The sequence below is a fragment of the Triticum dicoccoides genome, chromosome 3B (genome assembly GCF_002162155.2).
Source record: "Triticum dicoccoides isolate Atlit2015 ecotype Zavitan chromosome 3B, WEW_v2.0, whole genome shotgun sequence".
NCBI classification, from domain to species: Eukaryota; Viridiplantae; Streptophyta; class Magnoliopsida; order Poales; family Poaceae; genus Triticum; species Triticum dicoccoides.
Genome location: NC_041385.1, coordinates 687,493,917 through 687,499,953, shown reverse-complemented (window position 1 = coordinate 687,499,953; position 6,037 = coordinate 687,493,917).

Below are 6,037 nucleotides of genomic sequence, written 5' to 3'. Positions count from 1 at the left end.
GCGGAAACAGATAGACTATGAAACCACTCCGGTTAGAACGAGATAAGAAACGAATAAGACTGAAAAGGATTTAGCCAGCACTCCGGCTGAAACATGGAGGAATAGAACACGAGCTTAAGAAGATGGAATGACACTTGACGAGATGAACAATTTAATGCCTCTGGAAGAATTGAAAGAATGGAATGAAAAGAACTTAGAAGGAAGGATTGAATGGAGTTGTTGAGAAAATCAACAACGGAAGAATAAGCTTTTTGTGGACTTATGGATAACATCTCAAAATTATGAGGTGATCGCCGACCACAAGCGGAAAAGATTAAATATCTAAGAAGAACGAAGAAATGCAAAACTCCACTTCAAAAGAATATGGAGAATTAATTGCACTTTGAGACGTGAGAAGAAAAGATACTTGAATTCCACCAACAAAATCTTGATTAAAACTTGAAGAATGAATTAAATCATGAAGAACCACCATGAAGAACTCCGGTGACAAAAGGATGGTGAGATAGAATGAAGGATGAAAGAATCAGATTAAAGCCTTGCGGTGATTTAGATGGAGGTTCCGACGAAATGGCCGAGGAAATTTGAACTCCAGAAAAGAAAAGATGAAAACACTTGGAACTAGAATTTATTCATCAAGAACAAACTCCGAAGGAAGGGATTACTTGATGATGATGAAGTAAGAATAAGAATTACGTTATGCTTATCCTCATCCAGTTTAGTTGATGACCAGCGGCTTTGGCATGCAACTTATTCTTGCTGAAAAGGATTAAGGTGGGGATATAGCACAAAACTTGAGAAAGTCTTCATGAACCACCGGTAGGATTGGAAAGAACGAATGAATAAAAATGATAATCAAGGAAAAAGAATCTTGAACGAACCACCATAAAAATTTGGAAATGACTGACGAAAGAGAATGAACCACCGGGAAGAATTAGAAGAACAAATCTGCTTGAGGTGATTTAGATGCAAAAGAACGAAGAGACGATGAGCTGATCCAAGAATACTTGACAGATGCACCGGGATAATGGGATAACGGTAGCTGAAATGTGAGGACGAAGAATTCTTCTGGAACGATGGCCTCCGATGAAAAGAAACAGGAAAACAACTTCTGACATACTCCGGATGGTTAAGAAAAGAATATCTAACAAATGGAATAATTTGAGAGGATAATATGAAGCTAGAACCACGAAACTTCGAGAGAACAAGCAAGATTTAGGGAAACTCTTCTTCGATCTTCAAAGCTGAGAATGACGATGAGAAACACCACCGAAATTGTTGAGAAACTCCGGAATAATGAAAAAGAGGAAAGGTTGAACCAATGATGAAAAGAATTTGAAAGCGATCTTGGAGATGGCATCTGACTGATGAAATTCATTCTTACGTCAAACTCTGAAAACAATTTGAGAATAGCTCTGGGAAATTAGAAGAGTCAGGTAAGATCCTGGGAAAAGACCTGTGGGTTAGGGCCCACTGAAGAGAAAAACATTGTTGGAAAGGGATGTTGAACAGATAGATGATACACTGGAACAATTGAGATATTTGAATGAGGTGACAACCTCGAATTAATTGGAACACAAACGAATCTCCTGAGATGTCTTGAACACTCCGGAAGGATAAACTGGCAAGAGGCGAACGAGCGGGGAAAACACTTGATCCCAGGAAAAGAATGTGATCAAACCAAAAAACTTGAATTGAATCCACCTGAAAGAAAAAGAGATGAAGAATGTCAAACGAGACGAGAATTCACCAGTTGAAACAATTGATGTAAGACTGAAGAGGCTCCGCACGAATGAAATTGATGGTCGAGAGAGAGTCAGACTCCGGGAAGAATAGGGTGGGAGGACGGGAAAACAAAAACAACTTGGAAGGGGGAACCGACGAATAACTTGAAGAGAAAACACCGGTTGAAATCATTGAGGAAAGAAAGCAAAGACTTTGCACGAGTAGGATGGATGCTCGATTACGGACTCCGGCTCCAAGAAGAAAAAGGGGTGGGCGGGTGGGAAAAGAAGACAACTGAGGATTGAACTTGGCATCGATGAATAGGCTTGAGTCAACTTGACGAGAAATGCGCCGGATAAAAGAGTTGAGAACCAACAACCGGAAAACCAACTGCGTGATCCTAAAGAAAATTTGAAGGGGAAGATAAGTAATTCAAAACACCTACGTCAAGATTCCTCACGAGAGCGATGAAGGGGGATGAGGAGTAAAAAGAATTCCTACTCTCTAATATAACTAGACTCCGAAAACAGTTTTCTTCTAGACTCAACAACGGCCAAACTACACGATCGATCAAGGGGGCTCCTAAGGTCGGTCGAGGCTCTGATACCAACTTGTCACGCCCAAGATGCGACCCTATCCTAAAGGAACTCGAAGGTCCCACCAAGGATAGAAGCGCATCTTGAAGACGCTTTTGCAAGGTGGATATCATTACATCAACATTACATAATAGATGGGGATACATACAAAAGGCATACAATGCCACAAGAATACAACATCATTATACACAAGATCAACATCCAACTACGGGTGAAACACAAACAAAAACTCAAACGACATCTACCCTGCTAGCCCAGGCTGCCGACCTGGAACCTATCCCCTGATCGAAGAAGAAGCCAAAGAAGAACTCCAAAACAAGTAACATCACTCTCGCGTCATGACCATCGCATAACCTGTACCTGCAACTATTGTGGTAGTAATCTGTGAGCCATGAGGTCTTAGCAATTCCATTACCATGGGTATCAAGACTAGCAAAGCTTAAAGGGTAAGGAAGGGGTAAAGTGGTGAGGTTGCAGCAGCGACTAAGCAAGTATGGTGGCTAACAAATGCAAATAAGAGTGAGAAGAGAGCAAACGAAACGGTCGTGAAGCTAGCAATGATCAATAAGTGATCCTGAACTCCTACTTACGTCAAACATAACCCAAAACCGTGTTCACTTCCTGGACTCCGCCGAAAAGAGACCATCACGGCTACACATGCGGTTGATGCATTTTAATTTGGATCTGGTGTCAAGTTATCTACAACTGGACATTAACAAATTCCCATCTGCAACATAACCGCGGGCACGGCTTTCGAAAGTTTATACCCTGCAGGGGTGTCCCAACTTAGCCCATGATAAGCTCTCGCAATCAACGAAGGATATACCTTCTCCCAGGAAGACCCGATCAGACTCGGAATCCCGGTTACAAGACATTTCGAAGATGGTAAAACAGGACCAGCAAGACCGCCCACTGTGCCAACAAATCCCGATAGGAGCTGCACATATCTCGTTCTCAGGGCACATCGGATGAGCCAGACGTTGGGTTGGCATAGACCCTGGTTGCCCAGGGGGCGCCGGACATCGCTCGGTTTGGACCAGCACTTGGAGAAGCACTGGCCCGAGGGGTAAAATAATGATGACCCTCGGGATGCACGACTCCCAAGGGAAAAAGGCTAGGTGAGGCAAATGGTAAAACCAAGGTTGGGCCTTGCTGGAGGAGTTTTACTCAAAGCGAACTGTCAAGGGGGTCCCATAAATCACCCAACCGCGTAAGGGACGCAAAATCCGGGAACATAACACCGGTATGACGGAAACTAGGGCGGCAAGAGTGGAACAAAACACCAGGCATAATGCTGAGTCTTCCACCCTTTACCAAGTATATAGATGCATTAATTAAATAGGAGATATTGTGATATCCCAACATAATCCTGTCTACCATGGAGCAATCTTCAACTTCACCTGCAAATAGCAACGCTATAAGAGGGCTGAGCAAAGCGGTAACATAGCCAAGCAATGGTTTGCTAGGAAGGGTGAAAAAGGTTAGAGGCTGACATGGCAAAATTGGGGAGGCTTGAAGAACAAGTGATAGGTAGCGCAGCATAGCGATAGAACGAAGCAACTAGCATAGCAATGATAGTAGTGAGATCCAAGGTGACGGTCATCTTGCCTGAAATCCCGCTAGGAAGAAGAATGAGTACATGAAGAAGACGAACAGATGAAGCCGAACCAAGCGTAGACGAACGAATCCTCACGATCGCAACGAAATAGGAACTATCGAGAAGAAGCACACAACATGGTAAACACGCCACACATAAACAAGGCATGATGCACAACCAAGTATGATGCATGACAAGATTAAATGAAGCTACTCATGGCAAGAGATGATGCAAACAAGAGCAACACATCAAGGCAAGTTTAAATGAGGCCAGGAACAACATATAACAATTCCGGTAAGTCCTCATATGCAAGTTTCGAAATAGGTCCAGATCTGAATAAACCTTATGTTCAAGTTGTTAACCAGCAAGTTAAGATGCATCAAGATGATCTACACGAGATTCTATTCAAGTTACATATAAAGTTCATTAGATTTGGAGCTACGGCCTAGAAGATATGAGCAAAACAAGTTAAACATGGCATTGATGCAAAATGCATACAAACATCAAGCAAACACCTCAAACAAGGATGCAACATGATAATATGAAGCTACATTCAAAATCAAGAAAGTTTCATATAGAGCACACTCAAAACGGAGCAACGGTTCAACACAGACACACTATACAAGTTATAGCAACAATCTGTCCAAAACAGCAACTAGTCATATTGCAAGTATCAAAACAACATGCTACAGCATCCCAACATGAGAACAAAAGGCATGGACATGATGTACAGGTAAAGAATAACAAAACATGAACACTGAGCTATCTCCAGAAATCACTGGAACATGCTCAAAAAGACATGGCAAGATTGCAAATAATAACAGTTTACAGGCTTAGCAGAAATAACATCAGGTGGCAATGTTTAGAGCTATCAAACAACATGTTACAAGAACTTAACATGGCAAACAAACACATAGAATGAACCTACTAATTGCATAGAACAAAAGTTCCTTACTGACCATGAGCCAAAAAGGATCAGAAGATATGATGGCACCCATGTAAACATAGCAAGTTCCGTTAACAGATTCAGCAAATAGGGCATGGCAGGAACAACGATAAGTAGGCCTGTTTATGAGCTTGTACCACTCACCACAGAGCGTTACATGGCATGGCAAGGTAACCAATAGTAAGATGACGTATTGATGAAGCTAAGAATGGCAAGAGAACTTCATATAGTGCATGGATCACTAGCAAAACACATGGCAAAACTGAACTTAATGTTAACAGGCTGACAGCAACATTATTTAGCAACTTGAGAGCAAGTTTACAACAAGCTACAGCAGGCTATAAATCCAGCCAGGGGCATGGATGGATAGAGCATGACATATATAACAAAACATCCTTAGTGATCATCTCCAGATTATGCATAGAATGACTTGTAGCAGCAGGTTTACATAGCATCATGAGATAACAGATTCAGCCTAGCAAAACAGCAACAGCAAGTACCCTACTTAACAAGCTTGATGCACTCAGTACAAGACTCACAAAAATACATGGATGGAACCCCTTTAAATATGGCATGATGTAGTTCAAAACACATGTAGATCTTATGCTCATAGGATGCACACACAAAATGCAACGAAAAAGACAAATCACCAAGTTCTGTTAACAGACAGCAGTTAACATCATATAGCACTCTTGCAACGATGCTTCGGGCTTCAATATGACCACAAACAAGCATTGCACAATGGAACAAAATGAAGAGCATCTCATGATGAACATTTTGACATATTACACGCACGAAACGGAGCAATATGCTAGGAGATATGATGCTATGAACAGGGTACCAGAATGCAAATAAACAGGGACTTAAAAGAAATTTCGACCTCGGGGAAAAAGTCAACGGCGGCGGTTTTAGATCTGGATCGGGCGGCGCGGTTCACGAGGATGGCCGGCTCGCCGGAGAAGGACGTCGGAGATGAAGGGGACGATGGCCAGAGTACGGAGGAGAGCGGGGCGAGGTCGAGGTGGCTAGAGGAGGCCGGATCCGGCGGCGGTGGTGGTGGCCGACGATGGCGGAGGAGCTGGGGCAGAGGCCAGCGAGGCCACAGGCGGATCCGGCGGCCGGGCGCGGGAGGCAGCGCGGCGCGACGGGGCCAGAGGGCGCGCGACGGGGCCGGAG